This window comes from Canis lupus, chromosome 19, assembly GCF_011100685.1.
Source record: "Canis lupus familiaris isolate Mischka breed German Shepherd chromosome 19, alternate assembly UU_Cfam_GSD_1.0, whole genome shotgun sequence".
NCBI lineage: Eukaryota > Metazoa > Chordata > Mammalia > Carnivora > Canidae > Canis > Canis lupus.
Window position 1 is genome coordinate 15078701 of NC_049240.1, and position 18058 is coordinate 15096758.

At 33.3% G+C, this 18058-nt stretch overlaps 2 long non-coding RNA genes across 4 annotated transcripts in view; one reads left to right on the forward strand and one right to left on the reverse strand.

Moving 5' to 3' along the window:
* The window catches only part of LOC111091109, an 86934-nt gene that overhangs the window by 32758 nt on the left and 36118 nt on the right, over window positions 1-18058 (reverse strand). For 2 of the 3 annotated variants that reach the window (XR_005373940.1, XR_005373938.1), the window contains one exon: window positions 16237-16333. The exons of the other annotated variant lie outside the window; for it this stretch is intronic. This is a non-coding gene — a long non-coding RNA (uncharacterized LOC111091109). The remainder of the gene's footprint in view (window positions 1-16236; window positions 16334-18058) is intronic. 3 annotated transcript variants of the gene reach the window in all.
* Window positions 1-18058, forward strand: part of LOC119864437 — a 131835-nt gene that overhangs the window by 25908 nt on the left and 87869 nt on the right. The gene's annotated exons all lie outside the window — the stretch shown is intronic.

Sequence of the window (18058 nt, forward strand, 5' to 3'; positions counted from 1 at the left end):
CAATGTTTAAATAGTACCTATGGCCATGTGACCAGTGGTAGGGAAAAAATAAAAAAACAATTTTAGTAGTTATTTTTATTCTTTGATGTGAATGCATGTGTGTGGGTGTGTATTACCTAGTTCTTTTTCTTTTTTTTTTTCATTTCTCACTCTTTCACTACATGAAATGTGTTAAGAGCAGTTGAACTTCTATCTCAGTATTTGAGTTGTAGACTATCAAAGAAGGAGGATGATTCAACTAGATGGAGGGCCTTAGGATGGATAAAGTGAAACTCTATGTAATCTCTTTACCTAAGTGTCAGCATATTAGTGTTTGTAAGACAGAGAATCACATAAAAGTGGTGGAAATATAATTTTGATGTTATCTATTTTGGAGATTATATATGGTTAAAAGATGATCATAAAAATGCTTCAAAGCTGGTAGAGCTAGATTGTGTGGTATGAATTAGAGCTGGCAAAAACAGAAACATGCATAAGGGCATTGGAAGGGTGGAAGTTAAGGGTGGAAGTGGTCATCATTCTCAGATGGTCAGATAAGTCTCAGACAGGCACATAGGTGGTCAGTGGGTCCCAGTTTATTTTCTCTTTATTGTCCAGTTTGTTTTCCCAAACACTGGCCCTGCTAAGACTGATGTGAAACCAGCCACCAGATGCTTGACTGTGGACTAACAAGAAGAAGAAGGGGCTCACCATAGTTGCTCTGTGGTCTCCCATTTTGTGCCTCCAATCTAGTGCTTTGATATGCTTCATGTTTGGGTTTGCCCTCGAACTCCTGCTTTTCTACTGGTGCTCATGCTTCAGGCAGATGGGTCAGTAATTCTTGTCATTATACATCAATTTACAACCTTTCACTTCCCTAGCACCTTCCATATTTGTGTAAGATATACTTTGTATAATAAATTTCTATTTAACAGCACTTGTAGTTACTCTTCATTTCTTAATAAACCTTAACTAACATATACAGTGACATTATTTTATAAATTTCTGGCTCATATTGCTTCATTTATAGAAATCAGCCTGGTCTCCTTAAAATCTTCTCATGTTTTTTCATAACTTCTATTTTTTAGCTTATAATTTTATTCATAATTTTAAATGCATATGTTTTTATTCTGTATCTGAAAACCCTGTTATCTAAAATCATCAGTATGCATGCAAATGCCTCTTAATAGGTCACATCAAAGAATAGCATTGTACTCTACTGTAACTGAGAAAGTCTACCTTCAAGGTACCAAGAAATATTTCCCATTCCTAGCTCTTTCTGCAGGTAACTGCTCATTCATTATATTTGTGGGCAATTCGACATAAGCTCTTTGAGAGGACATTTTGAATGGTCTTAAATGAAGTTTTGAAGTTTTAAGCTAAAATTGTTGGGAAAGTTATTGGAATAGACTTAGATGTCACTGACTTGTAAGCATAATTAGCTTTTCTACCCAGCAAAGTAGGGTGTTTAATACAAATTTGGTGGCAATTATTGAAAAATAATTCTTTCATGTACTATTCTGTGTTGAACTCCTCAAACCTGTGAAGACAGACTTAAAAAGTCAAGCTCAGATCTCATTCTTTTCATCTCCATGGCCTTTACATTAGGTTCTCTTGTCCCAGATTTCCCCAAAACACCAGGAGCAATCTTCTCATTCCTGTGCTTATCTTTCTACAGGGGCAATCTAATTTTGTAATGAATTAGTGAGAGACTCTATTATATCATAAAATCTGTTTTAAATTCGAATTCAAGTTAGTTAAGGTATAGTGTATTATTAGTGATTCATCAGTTGCACATAACGTCCAGTACTCATTCCATAAAGTGCCCTCCTTAATTCCTTTCATCCAATTACCCCATCTCCCCACCCACCACCCCTCTAGCAATCCTCAGTATGTTTCCCAGAGTTAGGAGTCCCTTATAGTTTACCTCTCTCTCTGTTTTTATCTTATTTTATTTTTCCTTCCCTTCCCCTCTATTCATCTGTTTTGTTTCTTAAATTCCACCTATGAGTGAAATCATATGATATTTTTCTTTCTTTGCCTAAATTATTTTTCAGAGCATAATATCCTCTAGTTCCATCCAGATTGTTGCAAATGACAAGATTTAATCCTTTTTGATGGCAGAATAATATTCCATTATATATCATATATACACACACACACACACACACACACACACCATATATATATTCATATATACCACAACCTCTTTTTCCATTTATCTATTGATGGACATCTGGGCTCTTTCCATAGTTTGGCTATTGTGGACATTGTTGCGATAAACACTGGGTACATGTGCCCCTTTGAATCATTGTTTTATCTTTTGGATAAGTACCTAGTAGTGCAATTGCTGAGTCATAGGGTATTTCTATTTTTAACTTTTGAGGCACCTCCATACTGTTTCCCAGAGTGGCTATACCAGTTTGCATTCCTACGAACAGTGTAAGAGGGTTCCCCTTTCTCTGCATCCTTGTGAGCATCTTTTATTTCCTGAGTTATTAATTTTAGCCATTCTGAGTGGTGTGAGGTGGTATCTCATTGTAGTTTTTATTTATATTTCCATGATGCTGTGTGATGTGGAGCATTTTTTCATGTTTCTATTGGTCATTTGTATGTCTTCTTTGGAGAAATGTCTGTTCATGTCTTCTGCCCATTTCTTGACTGGGTTTTTTGTTTTTTGGGCATAAAGTCTTTATAAATACATGTGTTTCCCTTTATGTTGTCTAGTTTGGTAGTGGTGATTAGAGAAGTATTAAAATTGGCCCAAATACTTAATGAAGTTAAGAATTACAGAATTGGCATGGGACTGATATTAATCTAGTAAAATTACCTGTATGATAATTAGATACTCTCTTGAGCTTTTTCTTAATTCTTTATTTTTTTTCAATAATAAAATTAAAAATGTGTGTCATGATATAAAAAGATAAAACCAAAGACCCACATATGCTAGAATATTATACATTTCAATAATTACTTAAGTTAAGGACAGTATGAAAGCAGAGCTGCTTTTTCCAGAGAAAAATATTTTACTAATGGTACAAGTATAATAGCTTCTAAAGTTAGAAATGAGCTTGAAACATTTGAACTCATCTTAAAATTGTCTTCAGCTCTGGAATAATATAACTTTTGAAAAGTCATTTCTAGGTAAATATAGAAGCAGAGTAAGAGATTCAAGTAAATATTTTTGTAATTTGCACAGCTCAAGCTTCTATTCCAATGAGAGACATTCTAAAATGATTTCTTTAGCTATTATTTATTAGCTATTATAACAGTTCAGTGGTTTGGATCTTTAAAACTCCAAATTACAGTAATTTGAAAAATTTAGAATCCACATGTATCTATGAACAGTAAAACTTTCTGTTTGAGAACACTCTCCTCATGAAGTAAGATATAAATTTCCTTAATATTCATTTAAGTACATATTGGTAATACTGCAAATCCTGCCTAAAGTTTGTCCAAATGCAGTCATGTAGCTTTTATAATTGAAAAGACCTCCCAAGTCATCATTAAATGAAACTGCAAAAAGTATCTTGGCTTCATCTTTAATTAGAATCAAGCCTTCTTCCCATAGGACAAGCACCTCATTAAAACACATTTCCAAACGACTTACATGATTCTGTGACAAATGTGGATCTCCCAGGTGCTTTTTAGGTTGATGGGGGAATCTGCTGATTGGTGCTTGCCTTGAAGACAGTTCAGACTTGATTGATTTCAAGGCCTCAACTTAAGCACTGGAAGAAACTGCCAGGCCAGGCAGGAAAAGTGAGTTCCCCTGCAGATGTGCAGCTGATCATTTGTGTGATCTTAGACAATTCTCCCAAACTCTAGTGGCCTTTATTGGATAACTAAGTATGTGTGGGAATGACTATGTGGAAGAGAATCTCTCAACTTCTAAGAATCCTTTAATGCATAATTCTGGTACTGTGTGTTTATGAATGTATCCATTCCCCAAATCACATCAAACAAAATATCCGAATTACCATGGATTTTTCCATGCCTGGCCTACATTTATACATTCTCTTTGGAAATATTTAGCCCTATAACTTCCCTCTCCTTCCCTTCCGCGTATTTCTAAGAAAATAAGATCTAGAAAAGATTTTGTAATTCTGTCCCACCGTGAATATAGGCAAAACCTCAGATCATCTGGAACTAAATATCAATGTTACAGACTCATATCAATGTGCATTTCTGTTTCCTCTATTTCCTTCTCTTTTTTTCTAAGTTGTTTTATTTCTGTGTTTGGTTGTTTCGGAGGAGAGGTAGCATTCTCTCTTCAGTATTATTATTAATATTTACTTTGCAACTTTTAAAATTGCTAACATAACCTGCTTTTATCTCAGGCTATGGCTTGATTTCTTGCTTGAAGAACACTTGCACTTATCTGGTTTCAAATTTTATACATTTTTAAGGAAGTGTTTTGTAAATTCTCTTTTAGTGTTCTGTTTACTTCAGGATTGCTCTTATCTTTCTGTAATACCTACAATAAGTACGTAAAGATTTAGAGAAGATTTGTAAAAGTCCCTCAGGGAAAATATGTATCTACCATCCTGGACCCTGAGACAATTATTTAAACAAGAGAGCTGGCAAGTGTATTATTCCTTCCTTTCTTTCATATCCCTCAATGTATTTTTAAGAACTCATGATTTTATTTTTTATTCTGAACTGTTCTTAATTGCCAGAGCATTCCAAGTCTTTCTTTCCAGGAAATATCTAGAGCTGCATATGTACATTCTTAATCATCCCTACCTCAATGCAAATACATGTTCTTATATGTTATTAATTTAGGATATATGTTTTTTTTTCTACAGAATTCACACACACACACACACAAAATGTTATAAACTTTTTTATGCTGCCTGATTTTAAATATTGTATTTTTATGGTATTCTTTGAAACACATTTTGCACAATAGCAACAACATCATTCTAACTCCACATAGGATGAAGATCAATCAATTAGATGAAAGGATCTCAAGATTTTAGCTCTTTGTAGTTCTTCATTTTAGGGTGGTGTTTGAGCACTAGCATTATTAAAATAAAACATCAAATGAGCCAGAAACTCCTGATAATCAAGAAAGCTGTATGGAGAAGTGACAGAGAATAAGATTTAGCCAGATTTTAAGGATTTGTACATAGATCCAATATCATTAGTGTGTGTCCTTGAGAAAATTGTATATCTTTTCTATGTAGTGCAGTTTACTCATCTTTAAAATGGGATGCTAAAGTTACCTGTGTCTAAGATTTGTTTTGACAGTAAAATCAGAAAATGTATATGATTTACTTACGTCTAACAAATTGTATGTTCTTAGTAAACACTAATCGTTGTTACTGCATTTTAAAAAATCATTGTGATAAAAAATAGCTGAAAACATTCAGAATATTTGGAAATAATTAGAAAATAATAAATTGGAAAATCTTCAACAGCTCTTTACTCTAGTTGATCATGTATTTTGGGTGATTTAAAAACTTATATCTCTTCAAACTGAAATATATATACCAAGTGATATGCTGAGTTTCCTTTCTTTGCCTTAGTTCTCTTTCTGTGTTTTAAAATTTGCATTGCATAATCTAATTTACATTTACTCAGATCATTTATTTATTTATTTTAAAAAAGATTATATTCATTTATTCATGAGAGACCCAGAGAGAGGCAGAGACATAGGCAGAGGGAGAAACAGGCTTCCTGCTGGGAGCATGATGTGAGACTCAATCCTAGGACTCCAGGATCATGCTCAACCACTGATCCACCCAGGTGTCCCATACTCAGACCATTTAAAAAACTTTCTCATATATATGTATATGTGTATATGTATGTTCCTTTGTATATAGATATGTATGTATACATTTTACAGTATAAATTATGAAAGAAAAATATCTAAAACAATTGTAGTAGTCATACATGTATATTCTTTGTTATTGTACCTATGTTAAAGCATCATATAACAAATAATCAAATCCTTATAAACATTTTATATGAACTCTATATATTCAACCAATTGGTCTTCAAAATGTGTACAAACCAGGATTTTAAATGACAAGATATTTGTGCCCCTATATAGTCCCCAACAGAGCTTGGGTCTGATCATTATAAGTTAGATTTCTTCTACCTCTCTTCCTTTCCATTTCTGAAAATTGACAAAGGCTTTTTAAATACTAGATTACTCAAGCAACAGACTCCTTAAATTTTTGAGCTATATTTGAACTCTGGGAAATCACTGTTAAGACCCAATTAATACAATTGTGATCAAATGCATCACAGACTTTATACAGTATTTTGCTTCAAAGAACATTATTCATTATGTCATTTTCTTCTTTCAAACTTCTTGACTCAAGTGAATATTATTGTGAATAGATAGTCTTTTCTCAATTAACCTTTTCACAAAAGGTTAATAGAACTTCTGTGAATTTAAAACTGTATCTGAAAAATTGCTAATACAAAAGAATACTAAAATACTGATTACAAAGCATATAGTAAAACACTAAAATATGTAAGTAGTTTATTTAAAAATATATTTACCCGATATTTTCTGTGCAAAAAGAGTTCTAATTTTTTTTTATAAGAAGCTAACTAGCTTTTTTTCTCTTTTAGAGGAAGAAAAAAATGAAAGTCTATTTACAAACTGATTGTAAAAGCTAACTTTCTCCAGATGCAAAGGGTGTGTTTCAGGGTTTGAAAACCTTTGTATATCTCTATGTAAAATGCCAAGTAACATGTAAATATATCATGTTTAAAATAAAACTTAAAAGTTGGTAGATATAGCATTTGGAGGGTCATTTTGAGACTATGCTATGGTAATAAACGAAGTTTTGAAGTTACTTAATAATTTATAACTGCCTATGGGATCGATAATTTTGTTTTCATTTAAAAGAAGTAAGAATAACTTTTAGATTGTGATTACAAACCCTAAATAAAGAATTTAATAAAAACAGTACATAAGAGAAGACAGTGCTGACCTAGGAAGCACTTGTGCCTGCTGTGCCATTTCCTGACAGTGACACTTTGAACTGAGCATTTCCTTTTCCATGCTCTCTCTCAATCTAAGATAGTGATATTATCTCTAAGTTTAGCTTCCATGTTAATTAAACAAGAACTAAAAAAAAAATTTTTTTCTTTTTAGGACTAAAAAGTTCTATGAAGAAAAAACAATCAGTAATCTGGTTATTTTATTGTTACCACAGTCAATCAAAGTGTCATCATTTTCATGCAGCCTCCATATGAGTTAGAAATGCATTTAATATGCAATGCACACTCTTCATGTATTTTTTTTAACTTGCTTGCAGTTTTATTTTGTGCTTTTTTTTCTGCCATACTCCCAAATGGGTTTGTAGAAACTTCAGACTAAACCCCAACAGTGACCAGTGTATCATATAAAGCACATGATCAAAATGTGAATAAATGTGGGAAAAGTAGGCAAAAATAAAAAGGTGGTATGCTGACACTAATAGTCAATAAATTTTCTAAGAATGAGACTTTAGATATCTGGCAGTCAAGGAAAAGGGAGAAATGTGATGTTACACTATTCTCTTTATAAAGGAGGAAACAAGCTGATACCTCAGGGAAGAAAAAAATTTCCTTGATACTAAGTCCAAGAGAGGTTTCCACAGGGATACTACAGTGCCAAGAGACACATTAGACAGTTTCTCCGGTTTTGTAACTATATAGTATGTATAGTAAGTATGTATCAAATACTGGAACTATAGCATTTTTTCAAGGATATTTTAAGATTTTTTATAGGATAAGTTTTAGTGAAAATGATGCTTATGAAATTCAGGTAACATGGCCTATGAATATAGCATAATTCCTTCTACACAAATAATTCCACTAATAAAAGTAGGTACTTAAAAGAACAAAGAAAAAGAATATTCCTTTTGTCATCTCCCTAAATAATTCTGTCAGCCAGATTTCTGATAACCATATAGCAGAGTTTAGTTATGGCCTAAAGAGCTGTTCATCTGTACTGATGATGTAAGGCTATTTCCTCAGCTTTGGAAAACCAAGCTACAATTCCGTCTTGGAAAACTGAGAAGTATAACGTGATTGTGCCTGGAATAGAAGACTATTACATCTCAATTTTAGAAGGAGACCTTATAAAACGTGCAACCAAAGTTGTAATTTTGCTAAAGAAATAGATTTAAATTAGTCTAGTATGTCAGAAATTTCCAAAGTCCTCATCATGAAACTTTAAAAGGTTATTTTTTTCCCTAAAAAACAAACAAACCCGCCCCCCCCAACAACACAGGGAAGACATATTGAATCGTTTACCATAACAATAGGAAAGCAGTAATTCTCCTGGGACTATACTTCATATTACCCTCTTCCATTCTTCTTAGCAAGGTGCAATAGTTGACTGATTAGGCCTAGGACTTGATGTCAATTTTTATACATAAGGATCCAATATTATGGAAAAATTAACATGAAATTATAGGGAATATTCCAGAGGAAAAAAAAAAGGTCTTGTTTTTCTTTCTTTCAGGACACATGCCCATCTTTTCTACCATCAGAAACCAGATTTAGAATCCAAGTAAATGTGCATTAGTTTCTCCTGTCACTTAGGTTCTAATACATTAGTCAGTGTCAGTCAATTTTTTTGTCTTTTCCTTTTTTTATCCTGTTTCACATTTTTATTACTTAACTACATGAATGTATTATGTATCAACATTTATAATCTGACATTTAGTTGAGAAATGAAAGCAAGTGTGTTTGGAGGTTCCAGGGGACAGGAGATGAGAGCCTGAGTCTCGGGTGTGGGATTGTCCAGCAATTTGATGTGGATTCACCAACAGCCTGAGATTTTCTCCAGCCAAGTTCAGTACTCAGGTGCCTGCCCAGGGTCCCGGGCTTGGGCTCTAACAGAGAACAGGGCTTTAGTTAGGTAGTCACACCAGGGAATGAGCAGAACGATGGTGTGTGTGTGAGGGGGCTCACTATGAGAGGTCATAACCCATAGGCCTGGGGGCAGAGCTAGCAGGAGGGTAAAGGTGTGTGAAAATGTGCGGGGTCCTGAAATCTGACTGGGTCAGATGATGGGACTGGAGAGGAGGGGGGTCAACTGTTGGGGTGGAATCTTAGGAGAGAGGAAGTATGGGGACAGGGGGCTCCAATCACACAGAAGGAACTTCATAGTTGAGGTTATGGAAGTGTTGCAGTCACTGGTGAGGACGCTTCAGGGACACAATCTTGAGACAGTGTGGCTGAGTTTAGGTCAAATTTTTAAGCATTGCTTAGACACTGAATCAAAATGAAGAAAAATTGAATTATAAATTACAAACCAGGATAATTGGAATTCTGTTGCTACTTTGCTAACTTTTCTTGTTCCCACTAACTGACCCAAGTGAAAAATCCCAAATCCTTCCTATACTCTAATATAGTTAGAAAAAAAAAGGTATCAAGAACAGAGAATGGGTTATGAAGATATGACAATTCAAGTTAAAAATAAATATATTTTATTCAATTTAAACAGTTTCAAATATTATACCAAGAATTGGTGAATTTTTTCAGTAAAGGGATACATAGAAAATATTTAGGCTTTGTGGGCCATGAAGTCTCTGCCCTAATTACTCACTTAGGAATTGTAGTACAAAAATAGTCAAGTAATATATAGAGAAATGACTACAGCTATGTTCCAGTAAAACTTTATTTGCCCAAGCAGATGGCAGTCTGGGTTTAAGCCATAGTTTGCTGATACCGGAGAAAGAGTATCAGCAGATCACTTTGTTTTTATAGACTTGTTTTTGACTTTGCTTTTGGTATTTTTAAAATTCCTACTTATAGGCCATACTCCTTGCATCTAACAAGACCTACTCATATCCAGATAGTAATCAACCAACCTAATAAAATCCTTTGTTAGAAATTAAATGTGACAAAGAGATGAAAAATACCATAGTGGTGAAACATTGTAATTGGACCCTAGACATGTTGTGGTATCCTTATGTTAGGTCCCATCATTTAAAATTAAGCATAAGCTGGATATCTGGGTGATGGTGGTTCTTCTTTTTCTTTTTCTTCTCCTTCTTTCTTCTTTTGTGTAATAGTTTTATTGAAATACAATTTAAGTATTATCAAAAATCACTCTTTTAAAAGTATATAGTTTGGTAGGTTTTAGTATATTCATAGAGTTATAACCATGAGCTCCTTCTAATTATAGAAATTCCCAGCCCCTCAAAAGAAACCATTGTATTTATCTTCTTTTCACTTTGCAAGTTACATCAGACATTGATGATGGTTTAATTTTCTTAGCATTTATTTATTTATTTTTTACCTCCTCTCCAACACTGTTCAGAAACTTGGGGTTAATAAGAGATCTGAGAAAGTGAATGTGAGAACTTAGATGATGGAAATTATTTTTAAACATAGACTTGGAATGAACTAATAATAGGTATTTTAAGCTCCAACCATATACTACTGTGTAACCTAATAACTATTTTCAATCTTGTTCCTGATTCTCACTGTTTGATTATGACAGATTTGTCAAGCATAGCATTATAATTGACTGTTCAGATTGAAAGTCACCCTGAGAATTGACTAATTCTTATGCATTATTTTTCTTCAGTGAGTACATGGATCCCACATTACAATATGTATAAGTGTATGTCTTCTATCGACTTTTTTTCTTTTTTTACTTCTGCCAAAATTTTTATGTTCATTAAGCTTACTAAAAACAATAAGGGGAATTGGAAAGGAATAAGTCATTGTATAATGACAATGAAAGAGGGAGGTAGCATCAGAAAATGAGAATTCAAATAGCCTATTTTATTTTTTAAAAATCTAAACAACAAACTCCATGTACTTCCTCCAAATTAATTGGATTCTCAGAATTTAAAATAACAGAAACAATTTGAAATTTGTGCTAAGTTTCTGCTTCAGTAAAGCAGGTAATTCAACAATGTATGTCAGAGTAGACACTTATGTGATGAAATGAGATCCACCTGGGAAGAATTGAGGTGGTCAACTCATATTTTAAAAATATATATTCAGGGATCCCTGGGTGGTGCAGCGGTTTAGCGCCTGCCTTTGGCCCAGGGCGCGATCCTGGAGATCCGGGATCGAATCCCACGTCGGGCTTCCGGTGCATGGAGCCTGCTTCTCCCTCTGCCTATGTCTCTGCCTCTCTCTCTCTCTCTCTCTCTCTGTGACTACCATAAATAAATAAAAAATTAAAAAAAAACAAAATAAAAATATATATTCAAATTAATAAAAAGGGAGAACTGAATTCATAAATAAGTGATGTTCAAGTCTGTTTTGATTAGCATCTCAAAGATTTACCTATTAAACATATCAGCTTCTACTACTTGAAATTCTGTCTCTATCTCCCTCTTAAAAAAAAAAAATTATGAACAATGTTCCTTCAAGGCTCACTTCAAAATCTCACTTCAAAATCTAAATGAGGCCTTACTTTCCTGCCCAAATGAACTCTCTCCAATGTTTGCTCTAGAAATATCTCTATCATTTGTTTTTAAAATCATCGTAGACATGATGAATAGTCTTCTTGGTGGTTTTAGTTTTTTTAAAAAAATATATATTCTACTTTCCAAATTAGATTATAAGCTTGCTTATAATTTAGTACATTTCTTTGTGTTTTAGTATCCCCAGCCTGCATAAAAGGATCAATGAATCTTTATTGAGGGCTATAATTTAACTCTAAATAAAATTTACTAATATTTAGAAATACTTTAAAAGACTGAAAATATTAACTAATATTGAGCTAGTCATAAAATTATCATTATTTAGATAGATAATATTCCCTATGGTTCAACTAATTATTTTGAAGTTTTTTTTCTTCAGTTGAATAAATGGATCCCAGAGAGCATCATATGGTCTATCACTTCTATTAATATTATCAATGTCCACATTTATGTCAGAGACATCTGTGATTTAGAGAATACAAACTTCATGAAAGGTCTACTCTGAATGAGAAGTTAATAAGGATTTGATAAGTCTTATTTGTAGTCACTTATACTTTTCTACTTAATTGTAAGAGGCATAGTCAGTAAATTAAGAATGAATTGATTCTCTTATGAAGGATAAAATGAATCATTTTAATACCTAGTAAAGGAGGTTACAGAGAGGACATGACCATAGGGTGACCCTCATACTGGACCCAGAGGCTCCTAACTCCAACCCCCTCTCCCCCTTGAAACGTATGATCTTCCTACCATTCCTGTAGTGGGAATCATTTTCAAGGACACAGCCTTAGAAAACAATGTGTTTTTGAGGTCATCTGTATGGCATACATAACTGAACCCAGACAAGGCCTCTATATAAACTTTTAAGATTTTGTCAGGCAGGTATGGCAGCTTGTCTGTGGCTACCCTAGGCAAAACTCATACGTAAGTTCTCTTGCTTATTAAACTTGCTACCTACCAATGTTGAGTGGTCTGATTCTTTCTTCAGTTTTTACTTACCCTCTGTATACAGGGGCCAGTTTTAGATTTTACCTGGGAGGTTCTGTGTTTTTAAATCAATAGGATCTTCATCAATTGTGTGAGTCCCTTGCCCTCTTGGGAGCACAGGTAGGGTGAAATCCTGACTATGTTTAACTTGGGAGACAGAGAAAGAATTAATTTCACTGGTCCCAAGAATTAGAAAGAAAAGTAAAATCTATTCACTAAGTTGAATTTTTAAAATTTTAGATCAGTCCACAAAGTAAGTGGCCAGAAAAAAAAGATCCGAATAGGAGTCACAGAACCTGAAATGGATGGCCAAGAATAGACAGGATCAGAATGGAAACAATTTGAGTTTAAACATGCGTGAGGATTCCATAATGGTTGGGATGCGTACTGTGAATACTCATTCACAGTTGGTTTTATTCTAATTCCAAATTGGGATGGGATAGGGAAGAGTATCTCCCAAACAAGTTAGTTGAATAAATATTATATTTTTCTCCATAATGAATTTAGAAATCCAAATGAAATATAATGTTGACATAGATCCAAATTCTTGTTTTTTAGTACCAATCTAGAGCAGTTTGCATTTTTGTCTGAGTTCATTTACATTTTCTGTTGTAGATTTCAAATCATGTAACTAATGACCATACATTCAAGATAGTCATTGCACAATATTTTGATTTTTAATGATAATTTTATAAAGAATAGTGAATTAGAATAAAAAATTTAAAAGTAATATGCACTTGTGATTCAACATAAGGAAATGAAGTAAAGTGACAACTGAAGATTTTTTATGATAAATGCTGATCTTGGTAAATGAAATATACTTGGTCAGTAACAAGGATGAAGTGAACTAAAAAACACACTGTCCTTTGACACAGTTTATTTTTGCAATCCAGAAAAAAATTGTATATATATATATATTTTGTATAATATATATACAAAATATATATGAAATCAATCTATTTCAAGGTTTTATCTATGACATGAGGACTCAGTAGATAGCAACAGGAAGCAATGATAATTTGGCATGTCTTCTTTACCTTTATATTTCTAGTGATTAGAATAATTTCTGACACATCTAGGAATTAATACTTTTGAATGTATATTTTGAATGCATAGCACCAACTAAATTATGTTAAAGTTAGTTTGTGCTTTTAAATCAATATATTCAACACCCCCTCTAGTATTGATAGACAGGAATAAAATTTTTCAAAAAGGATTATAATTTGGGGGCACTTGGCTGGCTTATTCAATACAGCATCCGATTGCTGATCTCAGGGTTGTGATTTCAAGCCCCATATTGGATATAGAGATAAAATAAAAATCCTGAAAATAAAATCTTGAAAAAAGGACTGTAACTTATTTATAAATATTTTTCTTTAGATGCTATAGTGCTGGGGAAGATGCTAAGAGCCATAATTCCCAATCTCTAGGAGCTTAAAAATAGTAAGTAAAGATGTGAAGGGTGCATGAGTGGCTCAGTCAGTTTCACATCCAACTCATTATTTCAGCTTGGATCATGACTTCATGGTAGTGGGATCGAGCCTGGGTCAGGCTCTGCACTCAGCAAAGAGTCTGCTTGTCCTTCTCCCTCTGCTCCTCCCCCTGCTCACCCACTCACTTTCTCTCTCCCAAATAAACCTTAAAAAAAAAGAGAGAGAGAGATATCACATTTGGATATAAGTCCACATTGATTTTAGGAGAAAAATTAGATTGAATGTGTAGAGCTAGATTGTGGTAGATCCTGATGATATCGGTGTGTTTTAGCTCATTCCATAGGGGAGATAAAGGGAGATATTAATGTTCTTGAAGAGAATAATGCTATGAAGATCACATGGCTTTAAAGGTTCAATTAACAACACACTTTATATACCTTAAAAAATTGGAAGTCTGAAGTTCATTCTGTAGTTCAAATATCCACTGATGAAGTCCTGCCCCGTGAATGAGAGTGGAAAAGAAGGTAAATGCATGAAACAATGAGATAAGAAAAGGAAAAGAATAATGAATCCACTGATGACAAGTAAGGCATAAGGCTGGAGCAAAGGAATCAAAGAATGACTCTTCTTTTTGAGTTTATGTCTGTGATAATGATAAAATGAACAGAACAGCAAAAGAATCTATTCAGAGAGAAAGAGGAGATTGGATTCAGTTGTATGCAGGCCAAGTTGATGTTAATAGTAGAAAATTCACGTGAAAATATCTCAAATCAGGAGGAGGTAAATATTTGGGATTTATTTCAATAAACAGTTATGTGATAAATCCCTCTTCTACAATCACATTTAGAATCACTGCAATTAAACTAATGATTCAGATTAGGTTTAGAGTGATAATGAAATATAATCCGCAGTTATCTTCATCTTTGTGTAATTATTCCATATCTTGCATATTGTAAGTTGTGGAATTCTAAAAATAGACTAAATAAAGGATCTGGTAAATATTTGGATTGCAAGATAATTTGCTTTTCTTTTTTTGTATCTCTCTCTGCTTCAGTTATACTTTCTAGGCAGAGAGCATTAGCATTGTAATAACCACTTTAAGCTTTAAGTTGAAAACATTTTATTGGTTGACTGAACTTATCATCCATTAGGAATGTCCACATCTGGTTAGATGGAGAGTTCAGTGTTTTCATTCCCCAATCCACACTGCTGAGTTCAGATACTTTACTGGATAGTTTACAAAGCTTTGCTTTTTTATAGCTACTCAATGTACAGGCTTATATAGCATATACCTCCCTGAAGCAGTTTCTTTCTCATACCATCTGGTAATGAGAGGATCATTTACACTATATAAAACCATGGCATTTGGAAAGGAAAACTAATGTGAAAAATCAGTTGACTACCAGGATTGGCCATATTTCGATTTTATTTTTGGGAAATTTTTTATTACTTAACTATACTATACCAAAACGAAATTTAAAAAAATATTAAGCAAAATTGTGAATAAATAACACCAGCATATTTTTAAGTTTCAAACATATAAAATTTTCTAGGAAAAAAAATCCAAATAATTAAAAGCTGTATATTTTAGGAAGATATAAGGCAAACATTTGGAGGGCAAAGAAACCTTTGGAATGAATGTCAACATTAGTTTTTAAATTAAATTTAGAGGTTGTGGCAATACCCCCATCCCCACATATGTAGCTCTTTTTCACATCCAAATGAAAACCACATAGCAGTTGTCGATAGGATTTGGGGGATTATGTATTCTTGAAAGAGTGAGAGATTCACTTAGGTCCCTATTATGGGGCTGCCTATGTACCAGGTACATAGGCCTGGCACTGAGGGCACAGTTTTGAACAACACAGGAATGGTCATTGCCTCCCTTACATTCTAGTGAGAGAGGAACAAAATGATGTAGATGCTGTAACAGAAAGAAAATAGGGTGATAAGATAGGGAATGACTGTTGGATGGTGGAGGAGGTGCCATGAATTAGGCAAAATGGCTGCCAAAGACAGATTGATCCAGAATAGGCCTCTATTAGGGAGGGAATGTAGGATGACATCTGAATGAACATGGGAGATAGCCAAGCAAATAGTGTGGCTTTTAAGAGAGAAGACATTGAGCCCAGATTGAGAGAAAACTAGAAAGTATCAAGGAAAAGAAGTCAGTAAAGGAAGGCTGGTGTGAAATCAGACACTGGACTGGACAAAGAGAAGGAAGAGTTTAGTACTAGGATGGAATGACAGTGTTTGGAAAAAATTTCTGTCACTCTGACAAATCCTGTTTCTGTGAGATGTGTGTGTGTATATATATATATATATATATGAAAATAATATATAATTATAAAAATATATGTATTAAAATAATATATATAAAAAATTATATATAAGTAGTACATATGTTTAAAAGAAATTTAAAAGTCTCTTCTTACTCCAACAAGTCATCCCAAGTCAGATATTGCCCTATGTTTAACAGCTTTTTCAGTTTCCAGTGTCTGGTGGAAGAGTGATTTTAAATGAGCAGCACACCTATGGGAGAGGGAAATGTAGAAAATACCAGTGAGATATTTGGTAATAATGATTGAGGAAAGGTTCGTTTAGTGGGCAAATGCCAGGGATGCAATGCATAGAACAGTCTTGCTTAGCAACAAATTTTCTCACAGATCACACAACTTAGAAATATGCTGTGGCCAAGACATATCTCAAATGTTAAGCGTCTGTATACCTGATAACAAAAATTACAGGAAATTTAATAAAGTCTACTGCTTTAGGAGAAAGTCAGTATATAGATAAAATAATTAAAGGGATTTGACTGATGCTATTAGACATTTGAATTCACTAAGGACATCACATCTAGTTCATAAGTAAGTGCATAACTTTGATGCCATAACATTAATAGTAAGTAAACTAGAAAGTGAAATATTCTTACTGATTGGGTAAGAATTTGATAAATATTTCATATATATTTACTTTTATTAGTTTTTTAATACTTTTATTGACCACAGAGATGGGTACTGGCATATTAATTTTTTTCACTTTTGTAGTAAATAAGATGGAAATTTGACTTGATATCTTTTTTATTTTCCCCTTTCTCATTATGTACAAGTAAGATTAGATTACTGTTACTTATTTTAATAAGTTTTAATAAAAGTTTGATAAATTATTTTATTTTAATAAAAAAGTTTAATACACTTAATTGTATTTTGTTTTCCTTTATTTCATACGCAGAATAATTTCTGGGCTTTATCACTTACATAAAAAAATACATCCATTATAAATTGGTGAAAGCATTTGATTATTTCATTACATATCATATGGTAGTAAAGGATATGTAAAGGCTAATTTTATCTCTGAATTTCATTTCAGCATAGTAGAAAGGAAAAGGTAAAATTATTTATTAGTCAAATGAGCTCGTATCTGATACAACTGAAAAAATTAGAGAATAGGAATGTGCATTTTGGAAAAGACATATTTGAAACATGCATTTGTTTTTGAAACATGTATTTTAGAAGTTGCATTATTGGCTGGTTTTTATAAAGTCCACTCAGATGACAAATTAATTGGGGCTTTAGCTTTTGCTAATAAAAATTCTTTAAAAGACTATCTGATTCTGGCTGGAGAAAAGTTTACCTTAGATAAAATACTCTCAAGATTTTATAAATGATACTAGGGACTATAGTACCCATATAATTAATTTTATTTTACTGATGTAAATATTGACAATAGAAAATACAGAAGTGTTTCTCTTCCTTTATGTTTCTTGTAAACCTTGATTAAACATGGAGTTTTAAAATAAATATCTTACCTTCAAATTATCTACATATCAAGCTCCAGGTATAGATTAGAGATGCAGCATTCTTCATCTATGTGAATTTTTTTTTTTTTGCATATACTACTAAATAAGTTTGTAAAAATATGCAATTAATAATTTTTATTTTCTTCATGTTTGTGCGTGATTTAAATTTCTGGAATACTATATGGAAAACTCTGTCTAGGAGTGCCTGGGTAGCTCAATTGGTTAAGCATCTGACTCTTGATTTCACCTCCAGTCATGATCTCAGGGTCATGAGATGAGCCAAGTTGTCAGGCTCTGTGCTCAGGGTGGAGTTCGCTTGTCTCTCTCCCTCTGCTCCTCCCACTGCTTTTGCTCTCTCTCTATCTCTCTCTCCCTCAAATAACTAAGTAAAATCTTAAAATAGTGACAGAGATAGTGAGACACAGCAGAAGCGGGGAGGAGAGGGAGAAGCGGGCTCC